Source organism: Anser brachyrhynchus, assembly GCF_964034855.1.
Source record: "Anser brachyrhynchus genome assembly, chromosome: 3".
Classification (NCBI taxonomy): Eukaryota; Metazoa; Chordata; class Aves; order Anseriformes; family Anatidae; genus Anser; species Anser brachyrhynchus.
In genome coordinates this window covers 68,061,006-68,086,010 of record NC_137696.1, presented here as the reverse complement: position 1 = coordinate 68,086,010, position 25,005 = coordinate 68,061,006, and the positions used below count along the sequence as shown (strand labels likewise).

Sequence of the window (25,005 nt, the reverse complement as noted above, 5' to 3'; positions counted from 1 at the left end):
TATTTCTAGCTTGTATTTATGCTTAGTTACATGATGCCGATTTCTAGTAACAAGATTTAGCTGTGTGCTTTTGCCCTAACACTGGTGTTTTCTTAGACAGAAGTCATAGAGTTTTTTAACTTTTGTGTTTGGTTTTTTTTTTTAAATTATTTTAACTTTATTTGTTTGTTTCTTTGTTTATTTATTTTTGCTGAAAGAAATGAGTGTTCCTTAATCTTTTCCTATAGATTAATCTAATAATCTTTTGTCTGGTTTCATTTGAAATGACTTTTTGTTGAATATTAATAACTAGAATTGTACACAGTAGCTCACATTAGATCTGTCAAAGCCTGAACACTGTTGTCAATCTTACCTTCTTTTCTAGGAAATGATTGAGACAAAGATTGTATTTGCCTTTTTTATGATACCATCACCTTTGTGAATCATAGACATCTTATGATTCTATGTTAGACTAACATGTATGAGTTTCTTTCTTACCTTTTCAGTTGTTTTCTGCAGATGAACTTTTTACTACAGACATTATTGTTAGTCCTATGTGTATAACATTGCACTTCATACTCTTCAGGTTCCCATTGTCTGTCTTCAAGGTCATGCATTTTTTCCTGTGAGATATAAAAACTCTTTCTTAGTATATTTTGTTACCTTGATGATTTTCAGTTTTTCTACATGTGCTTTGTTTACAGCTTAGAAATAATTTCAATAGCTATATGGATGATACATGTACAACAACAGATGTACTTCATTTATTTTATCCAGATTACAACTCTTTAACGTTATATACTTATGTCTGTCTATAATGGTATAAGAGGTAACATTTCAGCAAGTACAAGAGACTTTTTGTTCTTTGATTTTTAAGAGGCTGATAACTTTTACAACAGAACTTGATTTAGAGCAAGGAACTGGTGGTTTCATGACAAATACCAGCCAGAACATTTTAGCTTCTTCCTTCCATGGAAACAAAACAAAACAAAACAAAACAAACAAAAACCACCGCCACCAACAACAAAAGTAAAATTCAAACAAATGTTCATAGAGTCACAGAATGATGGAGGTCTTCTGGTCCAACACCGTTGCTCAATTAGGGACACCCAGAGCAGGGTGCCCAGGACCATGTCCAGGTGGTTTTTGAAGATCTTCAAGGAGGGAGGCTCCACAGACTCCCTGTGCAACCTGTGCCAGTGCTCTGTCACCTGCATAGTAAAGTACTTCCTAATGGTTAGACAGTACCTCCTGTGTTCCAGTTTGTACCCACTGCCTCTCATCCTGGTGCTGGGCACCACCGAAAACAGCATGGCTCTGTCTTCATTGCATCATCCCTTCAGGTATTTATACACATTGGTTAGACTCCCTCTCAGCCACCTCTTCTCCAGGCTGAACAGGCCCAGCTCTCTCATAGGATAGGTGCTCCAATTTCTTAATTATCTTGGTAGCCTTCCATTGGACTTTTTCCAGTATGTCTAGATCTCTCCTGCAATGAGTCCAGAACTGGACACAGTACTCTAGGTTTGGTTTCACCAATGCCAAGTTAAGGGTGGACGATCACGTCCCTTGCTGTGCTGGTGATACTTTGCGTAATGCAGCCAAGAATGCCATTAGCTTTCTTAGCAGCAAGGACACATTGCTGACTCATGTTCAACTTGCAGTCCACCAGGACTCCTAAGTCCTTCTCTGCAGAGCTGCTTTCCAGCTGGGTGGCTCCCTGCGTGTACTGGTGATTGAGACTGTTCTTCCCCAGGTGCAGGACTTTGCACTTCTTCCTTGTTGAATTTCATGAGACTTTTGTCAGCTCACCTCTCCAGCCTCATAAGGTCCCTCTGGTTGGCTTCTTGGCCCTCTGTTGAGCCAGCCACTCCCCACAGTCTCACATCATCCTTGTATTTATTGAGGGTGCACTCTATCCCACCATCCAGATTGTTAATTAAGTTGTTAAACAAGACTAACCCCTGGGGTACTCCACTTGCTATAAGCTTCCAAGTAAACTTTTCTTTACTAATCAGTACCCTCTGGGTCCAGCCATTCAACAGTTCTCTGTGAGAATCACAGAGGGGACAAAGGCCTTACTGAAGTCCAGGAAGACAATATTCACTGCTCCCCCCTCATCCATCAGGTTGGTGATTTCATTATAGAAACTTACCAGGCTGGTCAGGCATGACTTCCCCTTGGTGAATCATTTCTGACTACTCCTCATGACTTTCTCCTCTTTCATGTGCCTGGAAATGGTTTCCAGAATTAACTGCTCCCTCACCTTCCCAGGGATTGAGGTGAGGCTGACAGGCCTACAGTTCCCCAGGTCCTTCTTTTTGCTGTTATTGAAGATAGGAGTCACATTTGCCTTCCTCTAATCTTCAGGTGCTTCTCCCAGTTGCCATGATCAAGCAAAGATTATAGAGAGGGGCCTCACAATGACATCTGCCAGCTCTCTCAGTACTCATGGGTGCATCCTGTCAGAGCCCATGGACTTGTGAATGTCCACTTTGCTCAAGTGTTCCCTGACCTGATTCTCTTCCACAAAAGGTCCTTACTCCATCCATTCAGCCTGATCCCTGGAACCTGGGATTACTGAAGTCCAGTCTTGCTGATAAAAGTTCAGGCAAAGAAGGCATTCAGTACCTTGGCCTTTTCACTGTCCTGGATAACCAGATCTCTTTTTTTCCTTCAGGAGAGGGCCCACATTTTCCTTAGTGTCCCTTTTGTCACCGAGGTACTTGTAGAAGCCCTTCTTGTTGTTCTGGATGTCCTTGGCCAGATTCTGTTCTATCTGTGCTTTATCTTTCATATCTTGATACCTTCTCGGACAATGTTTCTGCATTCCTCCCAGGTTACCTGTCCTTGCTTCCACCCCCTGTAGACTTCCTCTTTGTTGGGATGTTGCTGCTGAGCTCCTGAGTTCCTGAGCTTATTCTAGCAAGAATTCCTACTGTGATTATCATAGTCATATTGGGACTGAATTTGTGTGTTAGTTGTATGTCTCTCACAAAATGTTTCCTGACAGAGACAAGCAAAGCTGAACAAGTAGCACTGCATACTGAGAACAGCTCAGAAATCCAGAGGAAAATTCAGAACTGATGAGCATCTGCTGCTTCGGGAAACCCTTAAATATTATCATCATCACTTTTCCAACTGGAGATTGTTAGCTGTAACCAAAAGGAAAAAGGGGTTGAAAAGCATTATAGGCCTTCAGACAATGTTCCACGCAAACAAGAGGAACAGGAAAAAATAACATGCTGGTATAATTTTTTTCTTTTTTTTTTTTTTTTTTGTCTGACAGATAAACTCAATTTCTCAGATTTGTAATACAAAAAGATTTCTCACTATTAATTTCTAATAAATGGAAGGTTTTCTTAGCATCTGCAGAAAAGCTATAATGAAATGTTAAAGTAAATTGTGGTTGATAGAGCCACAGAACAGTGTATGTGCACTACCCTATTACCTGTATCATGGATTTTCACAATAAGCTATTGAAAGGAGCAAGTCATCAATGCTGACAATACAATGTGACTAACCCAACTCTCTTTTTGTCAACAGGAGCCAGGAAAACATTTACTTTTACTAGAAACAGTTGTGTTGGTATAGGTCGTATAATGTCTGTTTGCTTCAGAGTCAAACTGAGCTTTCTGAAGTGGATTTGTAAAGCAAATATCTTTCCCCTTTCCAAAAATTTCTGTGTGTTCTGCTCTCACTATTTACCTCTCAACAAGTCCTGTTCACCTATAATACTCATAATGAACAGACCTGTCTAAAGGCCTTCTTCCAAAGAGGGCTAGAGGTTAGAAATAAGATGTCTCCAGAGCTATTTCTAACTTTACACAAAATGATCCTCAGGTTCATTGTATCTTGACACAGAGGTGAAAGTTCAGCTGCGTGTTCCATTAAAAGCAGTGATTCAGTCACAGCACTTAATCATATTTTAAATTCTATCATTGCCAGAAAAAGGTCTAGAAACTTTTATTTTCAGGAAGGCTGAATATTCCCCTTACAGTACTACTTCTAAAGAAATGCAGTGCTTAGTTCATTCAGCATATGGAAACAATATGGAAGTCAGTGACAAATTAATATTCTTATATATAAAACTGTTTTGTAATTGTTTATTCTTGTCCCATCAATTTTTCTTATTTCACAAAATAATATAATTTTCTTTTTTTTCCTGAAGAAGTATGTATGAATTGCCTCTATGCAGGCTAACATAGGGGTTCTGTCTGAGGGAAAATGCACCTCAGTGCGTATTATTGCTGAAATAAACAAGGCTACAAGCATGGTCCAGGCTAGTAGACACTTATTGTCCTGCATAGAAAGATGAAACCCCTGTTTAGACACAGGTGATTTTTCAGATGTTGTTTTACAGTCCTCAGTGGAGCTGTCTTCTGCTTTGGAAACCTGTATTTCTTCAGCTCTCCCCTTCCTCTGTTAAGCAGTTGAAGAGAAGATCATCTTTCCACTCATCACGTTTATCTCTTGGCACACTGCGTAAGAAAGTGTCAGGCCATCCCAGAAAGTACCCAAAAGAAAATGTGGATGGGCAAAAAACTGAGTTCCTCATGTCATTCTGTGCCTTCAGTCACCAGAGGTAGTTCAGTACCAAAGCCAGGCTGTCATTTGACAGATGGAAATCTTCTTTACAACATTGTTGTTCTGCCAGTACTTGTTAAGGACAAATGAAACTGGGATTTCAAACAGGCATCAGTGGGCCTCTAAAACAGATAGCGAGACAGTACTGCTGCATCTTGTGTTGCTGTTTCTTCTTCCTAATTACGTGATTAGACTGATATGGAAAAGAACTGGTTCCCAGGAGACAAGTTTTAGTAGGTGAAAGGAATCTAACACCAGCAACTGAAGTTCTATAAAATGAAACAGATTACTTGGAGAAAGAAAAAGGACATGAGCCTGTTCTTCAGGCACTGATGCCTCAAAGCCAATCTCTCTGTCCCCTCTTCTTGTAAACCCCACAACAGGAGGCAAGTCTTCTATGGATTTCTGCTGAGTGATGGAAACCTCTTCATGTTCTAGCAGTTCATTAGCCTGGAATTAGAGACCTCAGAGAATAAGATTAAAAAATAAAAGGTGGGGTAGTATGTCCTGAATCTAGGTTTCAGGTTCAGGGAAAGCAGGGGAGAGAGGGGAAAACTGGAAATGTGTGGGAAACATCCCACAGATTTTTGGACTTGCTGCATGCATGGGCAGCCACCCACTATGCCTTATGTTAGGTACTGAAAAGAATGACATTTTTCCTTCAACAGGACCTGGGCTTCTCTGAGCATGCACAACAGCAGGATGCTACATATGAATATGATGAGGACTTGGAAGTGGTCATGCTTTGCCCAAAATCATCTTCAAGTGCTGCAGGAAATCTGACCAGAGTATGGCTAAGTGATGTGTATGTTCCATTGTGCTGGGAAACTTATTTTACAAGTAAGAGAAAAGCAGAGTTCACATAGGGTAGAACAAGTTTTCTTTCCTTAATCTAGCCAGCTGAGTTAACCTGCTGCCTGTTATAAGGAGAAAGAAAGAAATCTAGTGGCTTCAGGAAGAGGGGTAAATGATGGCAGGAGAGATGGAAAAGAAGGAAAAAAAAAAAAAAAGGAAAGAGTTGGACTTACCTAGAGTCAGTTAGGGAAAGTGGAATCAGTATAGGTACAGATGATGTTACAGATAACATTTTCCTCATGGAACCAGATCCACAAGTATCACATGAGCAAAAGTCTTAGAAATGCTTATTCTTACTGGAACTATGTGAGTGAGAAAGATTCATTTGCCTTCCATACATTGAAAAGTTCACATCATCAAACCCACATCACAATCAGCCTTGGTGGGCAATAACATTTTAAACATTCAGGAATGGCAAATTGTACCAAATAAGTACCAATGCTAACAACAAAAGTAAAACTTGCTATGCAATGAATATCAGTACAGTAGGGTGAGAAATACATTTGCTTGGCATTCCAAAAATCCTGGGCATCATAAACGTGTCTGATGTGTCTAATACTGGTGTGATGTGACTGTGAGAGCACAAAGTATAGTGAACAGCCATCTCTTCTTTCAGTTAGTTATGCTAGTCATAGATTCTTTTCCATGGATATTGGAAGGAATGTATATCTGCCTAAAGCCCAGAACAGCTGGGCATGTTTCCCCATTAAACATGATCATGTTGTCTTAGGTTTCATTTTAGGAACCAGAAATAACCAGACCTAGTGTTAATTCCTGAAAGATGGACTTGGGTATACTGAAATTTGTAACTTACTGCTGATCAGCCGAGAATCTGGAAGATGAAATGGTACCATCAGTAAACAGTAGTGTTGGAGTTCCTTTCAACCAGGGCTGTGAAGTCACATCAGGTTATGATATTCAGAGATGCCCCAGAAATTTAAAGTATGAATGTGAATGAAGTTGAGAGTTCCCCAAATATTCTTCCTAGGACAGTCATTGGAATAGATCTAGAAAACATTGTAAATGTAGGTATGGATCTTCCTGTTGCAGATGTTTAAGTAAAACTCCCTAATTATAAAATAAACAAGCCTTCTGATGAAAACTGTCAGGGAGTAGCAACAATAGGATGCACCACAAGGTGAGTTAGTGGCTCACCATTACAGAAATTGAGTTGAAATGCATACAAAACATGAGGGAACTCATATTCCTTGAAAACACATTTGAGGCTAAAAGAAGTCTAGTACCTGGTAGAAGAGAAGATGGAGCAGTTTTTGCTAAGACCAGGACTGCAACACATTTCCAAAGTAAAACACTATTGCTCAAGTGATATATAGAAAATGATATAATTCCATGCTTAATAGGCTAACTAGAAGCAAGAAAAGAACACCTGAATGTTTTGAACTACTAGGCTGGAACAGGAATGATCACTAGTTAAGCATATTAATTCTTCTTCATGTGCAATGAATCTTGAAAACTACAGCAGTTTGTCAAAATAATTAAATTCCATTTGCTTTTCAGATATAAATGCCTACATATCTTGCCAGAGTAATCATTGCTTGCTACTCAGATGCTTAAACTTTCATATGTGTATTTTCTAAACCACAATTTTTCTTTTTCCTTTATGAGGTAAGGAAAAAAAGAAAAAACACATTGCTTTATTCATACAGATTATAACTATCAGTGTTGCTCACGCTGATCCTACTAAGAGAATTATATTCTCAGAATCAAGTTCACATGTGTTACAGTGATAAAACAAGGCTGAATTTTCTGTATTTTTGACAATGCTAATTTCTCTTTGATTTGTTTCATCTGTGTTACCAACCATTCAGGCTACTGCACTATAAAATGAAGAAGACCTGGTGATTTCAGGTACCATGCCATTATCTTATTTTGTAATTCCATTATATCTGCGAGTAGACATCCACATGTATTTTTTCATAGATTTCTTACTTCCTTCATTGATAGCAACAGTCAGTTAATCAAAAAAGTTTTTTTGCTATCCTTTGCAAATCCTCTATGATTACTGCTGTGATGCTTCTGTACAGATCAAGCGCCTTTGTTCAGTACAGTAACAGCCCTGCACACAAAGCCCACCAAAAACCCCAATGTCAAACCACACTAAAGAAAACCATGAAACTAGTTAATTGTACTGACGCACAGTTAGTCTATACTTAGGTCATAGGAAAAGGAATGCTTAGGAAGGCTTTTCTCAGTTCTTGTCAAGGCTCTGAATGCAGTCTGCCACACACTCCAAGACAGCAGGCTGCCTGCACTCAGCAGGAGTTCTGACATGGCATGGCCTATAGCCTTGGGTCAGAGTGTAGTGATGGTGCTGTGTGAGCTGGGAAGGGCTATCCTGGTTACTGCACAAGGGAGAAAGAAGCTAGGCTGAATGTCTTCTCAGCAAATCTCTGAACCTGCTCAAATTTGTGTATGTGTGGGATGAAAAAAATTCAATAGGACCATTTGTCTGCTTGAAGGATGTTTTTTTTTCTTGCTCCCTCAAATCCAGTCCCAGTCCCCAAATACTACCCCAAATATATTTTGATTGAAAAAAGGCTCAGCTTTGTATTGCCAATAATAAGCAGCCAGCATTCACAATCAAATTCAGAATTCATAAGAATAGAAAGATTTTTTAAAATAAGTTATTTTATTTACTAGCTTTTTGATTCTTTTGGATGCACCTAGGTCAAATTTTCATGATTTCCTCTGCAATCAATATGACTATAAAATAATAATAATAAAAAAAAAGTTTTAAAAATGCAGCTGTTGTTCACAGGAAATCAGTTACCTCTAGGCAGTGGATTTTTAAAGGAAAAATATTTTGAGCCTTCTAATGAGCTGTTCAAAATTCACTTTGCCAAAGGTCAGGATTTTTTACCCTTTTCCCACCTCTTGGTTAGTTTATCCGTCCTCATTGATAAGGCCTCCAAGGTAAAGATTGTCTCACTAAAGCTTTACTTTGCTCTGAAGGCCTTCAGTCTTTGTGCTGAAAAACACTATGCTGAGTGATGTAAATGGATTAGTATCTATATTGTTCATGATTCAAGTCTTTTGGGGCAGGGATTTACATCCATTCCAGCAGGACATAACACCAGGAGAGCACTAGGATTCAAGGACTGTTTCATCATCCCCTGCACCTCAACAATACGGGCCTTGTATCCATAGGAAAGGGTTGTGACCTACTCCTAATCCTTAATGAGGGGACACAAAGCTTCCGCTGATGTCTCCATTCTTCGGAGAACAGTAATGGGCTGAGCTAATCCAGGTCACTTTCCTACAGTATGCAGACTTCGAATCCTTATGAACACTATCTTATCAGCGTCAGGGAGCAGCATGAGGCGGGCTGCCCCACAAGGCAAGCCTAAAGCTGAGGACAACACCAAGGCAGGGAGGGCAGTGGCCTCTCTCCAAAGAGCACCTGAATGAGGAGAGCAGAACAGGTCTGGTGACAGTAGTCACACAGTCTAGTGATTGCCAAACAAGTCTGTAGTTCCAAGACAGGTCTGAGACCTGGCCAGAAAATCAACCTTGCAGGTCAGTGTCAGGGAGGTATGTATGCGCAAGCACACCTGCAGCGTGGCTCAGGAACAGAACCAGGTGAGAGCCTGAGCTTACATCCTGCTCCCAAGAGAAGTGGGGAAAGGCTCCCAAAGAGGCTTCTCATAGCTCTCCTCAAGGCCTTCACCATATCAGAGCTGGTCCTACATCCAGGCAGCCAAATTCTCAGGATGGGGGAGGATGCACGCAGTTCTGGCAGTTCCCAGCTGACATGGTAATTAAATGATTTCATCCATTTTGGAGTGTGAACTCATTTCATGTTAACTCAGAAATTAGAAAGCTGAACTGACTGGAGGGTGTTGGTGCATTCTGTGTATATGTATACTTTGCAAAACAAGTCACCCTAAGTATTATTTCAATACTCTCTATCATAGCAGTAAAGAATCATTAATCTTCTTTTGTAGATTTGATATAGAATTTAATATCTGTTCTAGCATTTTTTTTGTTATTTATATTTAATCATCTGAACCGGGAAACTGTAAGTGATTTCATAAACAAGAAATTAATCTTTATAATCAGCCCTACAGAGTGGAAGGTGGGGGTTCTGGCTGACAGCAAGTTGAACATGAGGCAGCAGTGTGCCCTGGCAGACAGGAGGGCCAACTGTACCCTGGGGTGCATCAGGCACAGCACTGATAGCAGGTAAAGGGAAGCAATTGTCCTGCTCTGCTCCGCGCTGGAGTGGCCTCTCTTTGAGTACTGTGTGCAGTTTTGGGTGCCACAGTATAAGAAGGAAATAAAGCTATTAGAGTGTCCACAGGAGGGCTATGAAGATGGTGAAGGGTCTAGAGGGCAAGACGTGTGAGTAGCAGCTGAGGTCCCTTGGTTTGTTCAGCCCAGAGCAGAGCAGGCTGAGGGGAGGCCTCATGGCGGCCTGCAGCTCCCTCACGAGGGGAGCGGAGGGGCAGGCGCTGAGCTCTGCTCTCTGGGGACAGCGACAGGACCCGAGGGAACGGCATGGAGCTGGGACAGGGGAGGGTCAGGCTGGGGGTTAGGGAAAGGTTCTGCACCCAGAGGGTGATCAGGCACTGGGACAGGCTCCCAAGGGTGGTGGTCATGGTACCAAGCCTGTCAAAGTTCAAAGAATCATTTGGAAAATGCTTTCAGACTCTTTTCAGTTGTGCCCAGCGAGAAGGTGAGAGGCAATGGGCACAAACTGAAGCAAAGGAGGTTCCAGCTAAACATGAGGAGGCACTTCTTTGCTGTAAGGGTGACAGAGTACTGGCACAGGTTGCCCAGAGAGGTTGTGGAGTCTCCCTCTCTGGAGATATTCAAAACCTACCTGGATGCCATCCTACGCAACGTGCTCTAGGTGATCCTACTCGGCAGGAGGGCTGGACTAGATGATCTTCAGAGGTCCCTTCCAACCTCAGTCATTCTGTGATTCTTAATAGTACTTTCAATAAAAGTAGTATCTAACATACAGCAAGTGTTTGTGTATATATAGCATCAGAAAATTAAAACCATATATAGCAACTGTTAGAAACGTATTTATATGTACATATTTAATACTGTTCTTTTAGTGTTATATATATATATTTAGTGTTATTAAAGGATAATGCATGGATTTAATATTCGTTTGATATGTATTTTAAGATTTTATTGTCTAATATTCCAAACACAGAAAACAGATTATGTCACATACTTCGTTATCCATTTGTAAAAACAAGTATTTTATAAAAGCAGTAACTGCATTAAAAGATGTAAAATACAAGTTTTATAACTAGTTATAAGGTGAATGGTTTGCAATACATTAACTGGAATCTACCAAGGAAAAGTAATTTCTTCTACATTTCAATTTATATGAATCTTACTATTTTCTTACAACATCATTCACAATTTATAAAGGAAAGAATCATCTTTTTCAACAACAGCAAGCATAGAATCATAGAATTGTTCAGGCTGAAAAAGACCTCTAAGATCATCTAGTCCAAGATTTAACCTACTACTAAAGTCTACTACTAAACCACACTACTAAGTTCTGAATCTACACATTTCTTGAAGGCCTTCAGGAATGGTGACTCAACCACTTCCTTGGGCAGCCTATTCCAATGCCACGCAACTTTTTCAGTAAAGAAATTTCTCCTAATATCCAACCTAAACTTCCCCAATGCAACTTGAGGCCATTTCCCCTGGTCTTACTGTTTGGTGCTTGGGAGGAAAGCCCAATCCCCACATAATATACTGAACTGGCATGCCATACAAATGTGATAGAAATCACAGACAGAAAAGTTGGTTGGATGAGATGCTCAGAGGTCCATTAGTCCAACCTTCTACCAGATGCATTTCTTTTGCCAACACTAGATTCGGTCAGCCATGGCTTTGTTCAGCTTCTGTTAGTCCTTGAGTATCTCCAGGTCCCACTGAAGTGAAGCTCTACCAGTTGTTGTGCCAGACCCCTCACCTAGTTTAGTGTCATCTGCAAATCTGCTTTGATGAATGAATTAAACATTATGTGGCCCAGTCCAAACCTCTTTGCTATTTTGCTACCAGACACCATTTGTATGTCAAGCCATTGATTATGACCTTTTGAGTCTGCAGTAAATTCTCAGCCCATCTAATGGTCCATTCATCTAGTTCGTGTCTTCACGTATGCAATGAGAACCTCTCAAAAGTCCTACTAAAGTGAAATTTATCCCAAACATGTAAACAAATGCAAGAAAAGAGAAGTAAACATTACCTGCATTTGTCTAGTGCATATAGTTGTGTATGTTGCAGAATTTTATTTTGTTGCTCTGATGTGCCAAGCCATTCCTCAGTATTTATAAACAAAGTGCCGAAAATTGAAACAAATGCATGAGCAAATGAGCTGTCCATAAACTAATTGTCCATGGCAAAGAAATCAAATAATGCTATCTCAACATCTTTGGGACAATAACTTGAAAAGAGAATTTAAAAAAAAAAAAAGCCTGATATGAAATATACAGAGCTCTGTTGTCTAGAGTAAGCTCAAAACACATTTCTTCTCATTTTTTTCACAGTTCTTTCATGAAGAAGTAGATTTTGTAGTATGTTCTGGAAGTTTACAACCTTGGACTGATTAGGAGAAACAGAATGAAGAGCCTTCTGTTCTTCTGAACATCCAGTCACCAGCCTCATATAAAACAAACCTAGGAATGTATCTTGTTTATCTTAGCCAAGCTGTCAAGCTAAAGCTTGACGAGAGATGATGTGCAAGACATTCAGTTTCTTGCCGGTAAAGATAGAACAAGATCAACTGTTTCACTAGCAGAATTATTTTCCATATGCTTGTTTCTTCATACGTTTTATTGGTTCTGTGCAGAAGTGGTATTATCTTGGATATCTAGAACAAGCAGTGTATGCTTCTGTACTGTGTGTAGTTCTGCAGAAAAACAGATGGGCGGGTATACCAATAACAAACGCAGTTAGAGATCATGTCACAGACTAATTTTGTTTGACTAAAATCACTTTCCAGCCAATAGTGATACAGTGTGCCTATTAATAAAGACTGGGTAATTGAATACTTATTTAAACTAAAGTTGCTCATTTAACCTGTCCATTTAAGATCTTATTTTAATAATATGACAATCTTCTAAAATAAATAATTTATGTATGGTCATAACTTTTCTTTGAGGATCTGCATACATATTAGAAACATTCCTTAATTTTGCATTTTAAGATTGCTAAAAGGAAAACTATATGCTATTAGTATAGAAATTGACCCTTTGACAGATGTTATTGTAGACATACACAAAAGCATTTGCTCTTCTGTGGAAGAGAAAATTCTATGCTATTCTCTGGAAGAGGGCATTGCATTCAAAATTCTTCCATTTGTATATGTCCGGTGATAACCAAGTTGAGTGGTGCAGTTGATACCGCAGTTGAGAAGGAAGGGATGCCACCCAAAGGGACCTGGATAGGCTTGAGAACTGGGCCCACATAAACCTAATAAGGTTCAACAAGTCAAAATGCAAGGTGCTGCACCTGGGTCAGGGCAATCCTGGACATGAGTACAGACTGGCAGAAGAACTCATTAAGAGCAGCTCTGCAGAGAAGGACTTGGGGGTTCTAGTGGACAAAAATCACAGAATCACAGAATTGTAGGCATTGGAAGAGACCTCAAGAGATCATCGGGTCCAACCTCCCTGCCAAAGCATGTTCCCTAGAGCAGGTTGTCCAGGTAGGCATCCAGGCAGGCCTTGAATATCTCCAGAGAAGGAGACTCCACAACCTCCCTGGGCAGTCTGTTCCAGTGCTCTGTCACCCTCACCGTGAAGAAGTTCTTTCAAATATTAGTGTGGAACTTCCTGTGCTCCATTTTTTGACATTGCCCCTTATCCTATCCCCACAAACCACTGAAAAGAAGTTGGCCAAATCCCTCTGTCTCCCACATTTATATATATATTTATACACATTAATAAGATCCCCTTTCAGTCTTCTTTACTCAAGGCTGAACAGACCCAGGTCTCTCAGCCTTTCCTCATAAAGGAGATGCTCCAGGTCCCCTATCATCTTTGTGGCCCTCTGCTGGACTCTTTCCAGGAGATCCCTGTCTTTTTTGTACCGTGGAGCCCAGAACTGGACACAGTACTCCAGGTGAGGCCTGACCAGGGCAGAGTAGAGGGGGAGGATCACCTCCCTTGACCTGCTGGCCACGCTCCTTTTAATGCACGCCAAGATCCCGTTGGCCTTCTTGGCCACCATGGCACACTGCTTGCTCATGGCCAACCTGTCATCCACAAGGACCCCCAGGTCCGCAGAGCTCCTCTCCATCAGGTCGTCCCCCAGCCTGTACTGACGATAATAGGATAGTAGTCCTCTGGTTTGATGAGCTTTGGCAGAGCCTTCCTAACATCTCTGACATGTGCTCCAGGAAGACAACACACCTCTCTGGAGTGGTTATCGGGGCGGAAAATGGGAGCCTTGGTGCTCCCCGGCAAGGAGTCCCCGATCATTATGACTCTCTGTCCTTTTATTTTTTTTTTTTTTGTGGCACTGGTTTGGATGCAGTGCCCCATCTGGCCCCAGAAGAGGGGGACTATGCTTGGTACTTCCCTTGACCTTGACATGCTTCTCAGGGCCTGGGTTCCAACTACTGACCAGATCCTAATCCTTTTCCTGCTCAAGAGCCTCAAATCTATTACCCAGGGACACCGTTGGGGCTGCTGGTACCATGGCTGTGGGGGGCAGATGCCTCCTTCTGCTTTGAAGAGACACGAGGGTCCAGCCCCTTTCCTCTCATGGGTGGTCAAGCCCTCTGTCCTGCAGGTGAGCAGCTGGATCAGCTACTACCCGTTGCAGGGACTAAGGAGGGGGCTGCTGGGCCTCAATAGGGGCAGGTTGACACCTCCTATCTGTCTCCCTCAGAGACTCCCAGGAGCACCTCAGGCTGCCAATTTCTCGCTGCAGGCCAGCCATTTGCTCAAGTAGCTCCTTGAGCAGTGCACACCTGCACCCACAACAGCCCTCTCTTCCCTCAGGACCCAGGAGGGCCTCCAGATTCAAGAGCTCCCCACAGTCTCCAGTCTGGACTGCGACTTCACCCCTCAGGGAATCCACCTGGGTGCCCACATGAGCCCAGAGAGGCCGTATCCCCTCAGTTTGGATTGCCACCTCGGCCAGGCTGCTGTGACGGGTGCCCACCATGGTGAATTATAAGTTGTAATAGGCAGAGTTCCCAAAGGAGAGGAGAGGAAGAGAAAGGGAGGTGGGAAGGGGAGGATAGCATCCTCACTGTGCTCCTCCCTGTCCCACCTGAACTGCCTGTGCAAACCACCAAGCTGGTCATGTCCTATTGTGTGTCCTGTTCGCGGCGCTCCCTAAGGACTGCCTTTATACTATCAGGGGTTGGTTGGCTGCTGTCACCCCTGGCTCCGCCTGCACCCCGTCAGTGCCCACGGTGGCACAAGCACAGCTCCTGCCTGCTCGGGGGCGGGCTGGGGCTGTGACTTTGACTGAACTGCTCTGTGCCACGTTACTGGGAGGCGGGGTGTAGGGGTTGGCTCCGTCCACCTCTCTGACAGAAGCCCTTGCTGCCATCGATCCGCGTGAGGTCCTTGCTAAAATGGCCAACATGAGTTGGCAGTGCACGCTTGCAGCCCAGAGGCCAACTGCATCCTGGGCTGCATCAAAAGGAGTGTCCAGGAGGGTGAGGGAGGGGATTGTCCCCCTCTACTATGCTCTTGTGAGGCCCCACTTGTAGTACTGCATCCAGGTGTGGAGCCCCCAACACAAGAAGGATGTGGACCTGTTAGAACGGTTCCAGAGAAGGGGCATGAAAATGATCATGGGCTGGAGCACCTCTCCTACAAAAAAAGGCTGAGAACTGGGGCTGTTCAGCCTAAAGAAGAGAAGGCTCTGGAGTGACCTCATTGCAACCTTTCAGTACTTGAAGGGGACTTATAAAAGAAGAAGGAGAGCAACTCTTTGTTCAGTCAGATAATGACAGGACAAGGGGGAATGATTTTAAACTAAAATTAAGATTTTGATTAGAGGTTAGGAGGAAATTGTTCACTCAGATGGTGGTGAGGCACTGGAATGGGTTGCTCAGAAAGGTTGTGGATGTCCCATCTTTGCAGGTGTTCAAGACTGGGTTAGGTGAGGTCCTGAGCAACCTGATCTAGTGGGTGGAGTCCCTGCTTATGACAGGGGGGTTGGAACTAGATGGTATTTAAGGTTCCTTTCAACCCAAGCCATTCTGTGATTCTATGATAAGTATCCAGATTTCCATATTTTTTGCTCCAGAAATAGGGATGAAAACTCAAGTCAGTCAAGAAACTTCTACTCTGAAACTACTTTTACAATCCCAGTTTAAAGACTGTGGATGAGATCTGGGGGGTGGTGGGGGTGGTGGGGGAGAGGGGTTCTTCTTTATTGAATGAAAAGTTATGCTACAACTTAAATAAAGGAGTTCACTTTTAGCTACATATACAAGCATGTAATTGGACAAAAATGTAACCTTCACTACTCTTTTAGAATATTCACCAAGTTTTCCTTGTGAAAAAAAGTATACTAATTAACTTGACATCAAAATAGTTGAAAGCATACCTAATGCCAATCTCTGCAGTGAGGAACACTTTAAAGGTCTCTTGCTTGGCCCCTTATGTTTGAGAGTAAATAAGCTGAGAAAAACTCAATAGCAGTCTAAGGGATTCAGGAGTTCCTTCCTTTTTTCCTTCCTTCCATGCTTCCTTCCTTTTCTTTTTGATATTTTGCTTTCTAGTTACAAGCTTTTCTATTCCAAGCCAAAATTGTTATCAAGTTCATGACAGTATGACAGAGTTCAAAAGTCTTGATCCAGAAAAATGCTGAAGATTTTTCCTTGCCATATCAAACTGCAATACCGCCTGCTCAGTAAGATATAATCATTTTGTAAGTTTAACAATGTAATGGCTCTCATTGTTTTTAATACTTCATAATCATTTCAGTTGTCCCCATGAATACTCAGGTGATGAAAGACATTTGTCTAAATGGTTTGCTAGATTAGCACCTGCTCTGATTCCTTGAAGTCACTGGTAGGAGCATGTTGCCTCTTGGATAGTCTGTATGGTTATCCTTCCATGAACGTAGGGCTTAGTTCATGAACTCGCGAAACGGAGGACTAAGGAGAATCTCCATCCTTTACTGGATGCGAGGGGAAACCTAGTTACTAAGGATGAGGAAAAGGCTGAGGTCCTTAATGCCGCCTTTGCCTCAGTCTTTAGCGGCAGTACCGGCTGTTCTCTGGATACCCAGTGCCTTGAGCTGGTGGAAGGGGATGGGGAGCAGGATGTGGCCTTCGCTATCCATGAGGAAATGGTTGGCGACCTGCTACGGAGCTTGGATGTGCGCAAGTCGATGGGGCCGGATGGGATGCACCCGAGGGTACTGAAAGAACTGGCGGAGGAGCTGGCCGAGCCGCTTTCCATCATTTATCGGCAGTCCTGGCTATTGGGGGAGGTCCCAGTTGACTGGCGGCTAGCCAATGTGACGCCCATCTATAAGAAGGGCCGCAGGGCAGACCCGGGGAACTATAGGCCTGTCAGTTTGACCTCAGTGCCAGGAAAGCTCATGGAGCAGATTATCTTGAGGGTCATCACGCGGCACTTGCAGGCCAAGCAGGCGATCAGGCCCAGTCAGCATGGGTTTATGAAAGGCAGGTCCTGCTTGACGAACCTGATCTCCTTCTATGACCAAGTGACGCGCTTGATGGATGAGGGAAAGGCTGTGGATGTGGTTTACCTTGACCTCAGTAAGGCTTTTGACACAGTTCCCCACAACATTCTCCTCAAGAAACTGGCTGCTCGGGGCTTGGACTGGCGTACGCTTCGCTGGGTTAGAAACTGGCTGGATAGCTGGGCCCAGAGAGTTGTGGTGAATGGAGTCAAATCTGGTTGGAGGCCAGTCACTAGTGGTGTCCCCCAGGGCTCAGTACTGGGGCCGGTCCTCTTTAATATCTTTATCGATGATCTGGATGAGGGCGTCCAGTGCACCCTCAGTAAGTTTGCAGATGACACCAAGCTAAGTGTGTGTGTCGATCTGCTCGAGGGCAGGAAGGCTCTGCAGGAGGATCTGGATAGGCTGGAGCGATGGGCTGAGGTCAACTGTATGAAGTTCAACAAGGCCAAGTGCCGGGTCCTGCACCTGGGGCGCAACAACCCCAAGCAGAGCTACAGGCTGGGAGATGAGTGGCTGGAAAGCTGCCTGACTGAGAGGGACCTGGGAGTACTGGTTGATAGTCGGCTGAATATGAGCCAGCAGTGTGCCCAGGTGGCCAAGAAGGCCAACAGCATCCTGGCCTGCATAAGAAGCAGTGTGGCCAGCAGGTCTAGGGAAGTGATTGTGCCCCTGTACTCGGCTCTGGTGAGGCCGCACCTCGAGTACTGTGTTCAGTTTTGGGCCCCTCACTACAGGAAGGACATGGACGTGCTCGAGCGAGTCCAGAGAAGGGTGACCAAGCTGGTGAGGGGTGTGGAGAACAAGTCTTACGAGGAGCGGCTGAGGGAGCTGGGCTTGTTCAGCCTGGAGAAGAGGAGGCTCAGGGGCGACCTTATCGCTCTCTACAGTTACCTTAAAGGAGGCTGTAAAGAGGTGGGGGTTGGTCTGTTCTCCTACATGCCTGGTGACAGGACGAGGGGGAATGGGCGAAAGTTGCGACAGGGGAGTTTTAGGTTGGATGTTAGGAAGTACTTCTTTACCGAAAGGGTTATTAAGCATTGGAACGGGCTGCCCAGGGAGGTGGTGGAGTCACCATCCCTGGAGGTCTTTAAAAGACATTTAGATGTAGAGCTTAGCGATATGGTTTAGTGGAGTACTTAGTGTTAGGTCGGAGGTTGGACTCGATGATCTTGAGGTCTCTTCCAACCTAGAAATCTGTGATACTGTGATACTGTAACTTTGTTTTTGTAAAATGTAGCAATATTCATAACACATCTTTCCTTCATAAAGGAAGTCATTGAGATTCTGGGATATGAAAAATAAGCTTTGTTTAGCAATGTATCAGGAGGTGAAGAACACACAAAACTTAAGCAGAGCAGCTGCAAATTCAGATTTTTGCAGCAAAAGAAACACGGCCTTCAAATCTACAGGAGATCATCAGGAACTCTTCACATCTTACCTGACAATGATCTAATTCCACCAATGTACTTATAAATACATCAGTTTTACTATCTATATGAAGAAATGTTTGGTGTACATTTTGTTTCTTTTTAAATCTAATTGTACTAGTGTTATTATTTCTGGAAAACTATTTCAAAAGCAAATCAAAGTGTTTATCAAACAAATTCCTTTAGATAAAATCTTTCAATTAAAAAAGACGGAAATTTAATGCCTATATTTCTGAGGATATAAATTGGTAATAGTCTAGTGAACCGATCCTTGCTCTTAGATTAGTGCATCAGCTTGCTTTTGCTGGTCTTTGAGTGTGATGTCACTGAGAAGAGGAATATCACCTAGGCAACCCTATAACGCTAAAAGGCTTATAGCTGAAATGTGTAGAAGGAAACAGATGGGGCACTATCTGGAAATTTTATTTGTCAGATATCACCCATCTGTTTCTCTCTCTGTCTGCATGTTTTGGAGTAATTTTCATTTTTTAGGATGGCAAGTCAGTATAATTCTACAGAATTGGTTTAATCTTCTGTTTTACTATTATTATTTAATTTTTATTTTTTACAATTCATTAATGACTGGCAGGAAAACATAAAACCCACACCGATGATTCAACCAAACAAACCTCTATTTGATGAGAGGCAACTTCAGGGCAAAATTAGTAGATATTAACTCTTTTTGTTAATCATTTCTAACAATGTTGGCAGTTTCTCACATGCAACAGACCTCCCAAATAAATGAATGATAGGGACTATTTTTAAATGCATTCTAAAACTGAAAAGATTATGTGTCATTTTAGAGTAAGTTCTAGCGTTTCTTTTTGTAATGAGTAGCTATTAAAATTGGTCTTTTTTTTTGGTAGCTATCTGATTTTCTGAGAATAGAGCTGGAAAATGCTTTGCAACAGGTATCTTATTTATGGAGAGTATATAAAGGCTTAGGCAATAAAAGTTAATTATGGGCTGAGCAACCCTATTTGCTTTCTGCTTCACGTTTCTAGCTAAACGTACGCTAACATAAGATTACTGCCATTCTTCTCCAAATTGCTTCTTTCTCATAGGACAAAAATTAAAACAAATGCCACTTAAAATAGCGGCAGAGGCAGAAATGGCAATGTTTTAAAAGGAAGTTATTAGAAGTCAAGACAAGAAATGAGTGGCTCTTACAAATGGCACATAGAATCCAGTATCAGGCAAGACCATGATTCCTACCTGTTCCTTATGCCAATAACTGCAAAGTGTTAATAGATAAGCATTTAGCTTTGTAAAACTTCATCAAAAATAATGGCAGTAGGTGGGTTAGGTACATTATATTCATAGTCTGAGTAATTACAAGGATGATGAGCAAGGCAAAATAGAGGGTTAGAAATACGACAGAACTGAAATATAAATGAGCTCCATTCTGATGCCATTGGTAGATCATCAAACTTAACAACTCTACTCTTTTCTCTTGTGGTTGTAGTCACTACAACTGTCATCCTTCTCTTCATATCCTTTCATGTCAAATTACCATATTTACCCTCCCTTTAATACTTAGGTCTAGGTCTACCTTATTCTCTCCCTGTTCTTTCAATTATTTTTGCTTTCTCCCGTTTGATTTTACAGGATTACATCCTGACCTGCAGCTATTTTGGATCTGTTAGCATATGTGGTGATTTTACCTTGCTGAGCAGCTGAACTCCACCACAACCACTTTGTCACTCCCTCTCCTCAGAAGTGGGGGGAAGAAAGTATGCTGGAAAGAATAAAAAAAAGGCTCAAGGGTTGAGATAAGGATAATTTAATTAAAGGGAAAAGGAAGAAGGAAAGAAAACAATCTAAGGCTGTGCTGAAGCATGGAGAGAGAGGAAAAAATATTCTCTACTTCCCGTCAATGAGCAATGTTTGGCCACGTCCCAGGAAGTAGGGCCTCAATATGCATAGCTGTTGTTTGGGAGGGCAGACGTCTTCATAACGAGAGCCCTCCTCTCCTTCCCCTTTCCCCCGTTTTATTGCTGAGTGTGACACCACGTGGCATAGAATATCCTCTTGGTTGGTTTAGGCCAGCTGCCCTGGTGATGCCCCCTTCCCACCTCTTTCCCACCCCCAGCCTGCTGGCTCCTGGGGGGTTTGGAGGGAGTCCTGATGCTGTGCCAGTATTGCTCAGCAGTAGACAAAACACTGGTGTGATACCAATGCTGTTCTAGCTACAAGTGCAGAGCACAGCACTGTATGGACTGCTGCAGGGAAAGTTAACTCCATCCCAGCCAGACCCAGTACAGCATATTAGCCTGTAAACTGACAATACTCAATGACCCTAGCAACAAAGTCTCAGGAGAATGGTTCTTCATCAGTGTTGGATTCCTCCTTCTTCCTCCTTATGTCACCTTTGATCTTGAATTTGATTCCCTATTTTGATCTTGATTCTTGGTCCCGTATCTCAGTTCTTCAGCCCTGACACTTGTCTTTTGCCAGCCCCTTCCCTAGTAGCTGTTTTGGATGAGCAGAGCCCTGGCATAGGGATATCTCTGGTTCCTCCTGACTTTGGGCTCAACCACTGACCATCTCTCACCTTGCCCTTAAAATTGGTTAAATATTTTATTGTTGTGAGTCACATATTTCAGCTCCTCCTAAGTGCTGTATTTGCTTCTTCTCTCTGTCTTTACACTTCTTTTTCATATTCATTTGGTTTACCCTCTGATTACAGTCCTCTTAGGAACATAGGACAGGGTTGCACAGGTCGTCAAATCCATTCATCCGTCTTTTGCAGGCAAGTTTGTCATGGAACTACTTTCATAAATCTGCTGAGCTCTACCTTCAAATCAATTAAATTTTGTCCTCTTGCTCTCCTGGCAGAAGACTGTTTCCACACATATTAATTAGAAACTACCTTAGAATCATAGAATCATTAAGGTTGGAAAAGACCTCCAAGATCACCTGGTCCAACCACCACCCTACCAATGTCACCCACTAAACCTTGTCCCTAAGCACTACATCCAACCCTTCCTTAAACATCCCCAGGGATGGTGACTCCACCACCTCCCTAGGCAACCTGTTTCAATGCCTGACTACTCTTTCTGAGAAGAAATTTCTCCTAATTTCCAGCCTAAACCTCCCCTGGCACAACTTGAGGCCATTCCCTCCAGTCCTACCACTAGTTATCTGCGAGAAGAGGCTGACTCCCAGCTCCCCACACCTTCCTTTCAGGCAGTTGTAGAGAGCAATAAGGTCTCCCCTGAGCCTCCTCTTCTCCAGACTAAACACCCCCAGTTCCCTCAGCTGCTCCTCACAGAACTTGTGTTCCAGGCCCTTCACCAGCTTCGTAGCTCTTCTCTGGACATGTTCCAGGGCCTCGATGTTCTTCGTGTAGTGAGGGGCCCAAAACTGAAAACAATACTCGAGGTGCAGCCTCATCAGAGCAGAGTACATGGGGATGATCAACTCCCCGGTGATCTTCCAGTTTTCCAGCTAATAATCATCTATATCTTGCTTACACTCATTTCCTTTTGTGACAATTCCATCCATTAACATCCCTGATATACTTAAAACTGTCTCACTTCTTTCAGTCTTCATTTTATTAGGTTAAACAAATCAAGGCTTTCTAATATCTATATCTGAGTTAAGTTCTCCATTCCCCAGAGGCTTCTGTTCTGTTTAAGTCTGAATTCATTTTTCTTGAACATGGGTGATCATAATTCCCTGTGATATCCTAGGTGGGATGTAACAGTACAACAGTATTAATTTTCATATCTTCACTGGAAATATTTTATCTTATCCTAGGGCTTATGTATCCTAGGCGCTAGCTGATTTCATAGCTCTATCATTCTTGTCACTCAAAAATGTTTTGTGAGTAATATTCACCCAGGAGTTTCACCTGGCTAGATTCTCTATTGGTAATTCTCATAGGAAGTGGTTATTGTTAGTCTTTAGGTGTATGACCCTGGATCTTGTATTATTTAGGATCAGTACCTTCTAATTTTCTGTTACTTCAGTAATCAAGAACAAAAATTGTATACATGTATGGTCATGCCCAATCTTAGTTTATCAGCAAAACTCATTTAAAAAAACTCTAATTTTTGTGCAAAGATCACAAAGATACCAAGTGACATTTGTCCCCAGATAAGCCATTACCTGATTTGACTGACATCCTTCTTGAAAGGATCTTCTCACCTCACCCAGCAGTTCTCACCTCAACAAGTGCTAGAGGTGACAGCTTCATATCAGTCTCCATTTTGCCCAGCTTGTCATGATGCTGGGTGTACCAGCAGGCCCTGCAGCCTCTTCTCCCCGCTTCTACGGGTTTGGCTGCCTGTGCTCAGAGTGCAGGCATGTGACCTTGTGTCTGGCCATAGGGACAGAGCTCTGTGAGGAAGAGCTGGGAGAAACCTTGCTGGTGCCTCCCTACTTTGTGTGGGTGCTGCATTTAAATTCAGACCCTTGCCCCTCTGCCTGCACTCTGCCTTTCCACCTCAGTGACCCAGACCCTGATTTGCAGAGCTGGCTTCCTGGCTTGACCTCAGATCTGTCTCCTCACTTTGAACGAGTCCAGAGATGTGGACTCTTGGCTGATCCTATTTATCATGAACACACCTGCTCTGCTTTCATTCATGTGCTGTGGGACCAAGCCCCACTGAAGAGACCACTACCCTGCCTGCCTCAATGTTGTCTTCACCTTCTTACTCGTTTCCATTTTTGGAGCAGCCCCTTCTCACTGCTTCTTGACAGAGCTTGGCATTTCACCGTATGAAATTATTTCCTGTGGTTCAGATATGAAAATTGTAGTTGATTTAATAAGCCAGGAGGTTATCCTGGCATATCTTGCCTCTCTGCGTCCCCAAACAAAGTTTATGGCTCTGGTGTACAGTTACAGAGGTGTCAGTGCTGGCTCTGAGTGGTGATTTGGTACCAGGGTATGACAGCAGTGCAGCTGAACTGGCAGTGGGTCCTTACAACGCCAGCTCACATTAAAGACCACACAGGCTCAACAGCAGGAAAAGCCGATTTGAAGAAAAGGTCAGGTAAATAACATATGTTGGGTTTAATATTGGTGTAATATTGATATTATGGGAAGTAGAGACCTCTACAACCAATCTGCTGTTGATCTTAATAGTTCATGAGTCATAGAGATATTTTGCAGAGACTTAAAAAGAGGAAAACATGCTGGGACAGACACTGAAAAAGTGCTAGCTTTTGTTTTCAAGAGTAACAGCAACCTGAGAAGCTGCACTGACAACAATGAATTTGAGTCATCTCTGGTAATGAATTAAAAGGGTGACAGGATCTGAGTGGCATTTGAACATATAGACAAAACTATAACCCATTGCAACCCCTGTAAGTGATGAATCCATATCTGAGTCTACTACCTAAGATCTGAGGAGACCTTTACATAAAGCAGAAGACAATATTGCCTTCAGGTCTCACTTGCAGTTTCCACAGTCTGCTTCTGGAGTGTTGTCTCAAACTCATCCCTCGTGTTTGCAGCCCTCGAAGCCCTGGGAAGGATTTCTCCAGCTGGGGATTTTGTGACTCATGCTAGTCTGGCTGGTACAGAGCAGCTGCCACCATGTTTGGCCTAGTACCGTCATCAGTTCTATACAACCGATAGATGTGCTTCTAGAGTCAAACTGGTGCAGACTTGGTCAAATCCCTACCAATAAAACTGACACTGAATTCTCCAAGTTGCAGGCATATAGTTGGGGTGAAGTGGTTTTAATAAAGTAACTTATAGCTTATTCCTCTCACATATGTACACAATCCTTCACAGTCAAAGTATTTGTATGAAGAGAATTACAGAGGGAGAAGCAGCCAGGGGAGATTAAGGACTGTTACCGCTGGTATGGAAACACTTGATGGACTAAACAGAGGCAGTGAGAAAACCGTGGATAGTGCCATAAAAACCATCTCCCTTTCTGTCCCTCACGTCTCACTGTATACAACAACGCAAATAGTTTTTGAGATGAAAACCATCAAGATGAATCTTGAACTTGGGTTTCTCTGTAAGAAGTGCAGAAGGTCACTACACCATCTCTTGGCAAGAAGAACAGAGTATTTTTCATTTGCTTGTGAGTGACAAATGGCTGAGCATATAAGAGCATTATTGTTGCTGCGTTTTCTTGGGAGAGGAGGCACAGCAGCTTCTAGACTGCCGCGGAAGTGATGGGTGTCCTTTAACAACAGTACAGGCACCAGAACCCAGGCTATTTGGGGTGAAACCTCAAAAGCGAGCCGTTGCAGTGAAGAGAAAGAACAAGTCTACTCAGTGCGGGATGACGGGGGAAGAAACAAACAGGCTGTGTTGCTGGATGCAACAGTCTATTGTACGCAAAATGCTGTGTTCCCTTGAATTTGGGTTTGGAGTAACAAGAGAAATTCACCAACAGAAAAGGCTGTGGTTTGGGAGCCGAAATAGACAATATAACAAATTCAGAAGTCTTTTTCTGCACACCAGACATATCTATAAAGTTGCTTAATGTTGACTTCAGCAAGTAAAGATGCG

The 25,005-nt window shown here is 42.7% G+C and overlaps 1 long non-coding RNA gene across 1 annotated transcript in view; it reads right to left on the bottom strand.

Moving 5' to 3' along the window:
- LOC308192848 overlaps positions 1–25,005 on the bottom strand; it is a 266,449-nt gene that overhangs the window by 49,101 nt on the left and 192,343 nt on the right. The window lies entirely within an intron of this gene.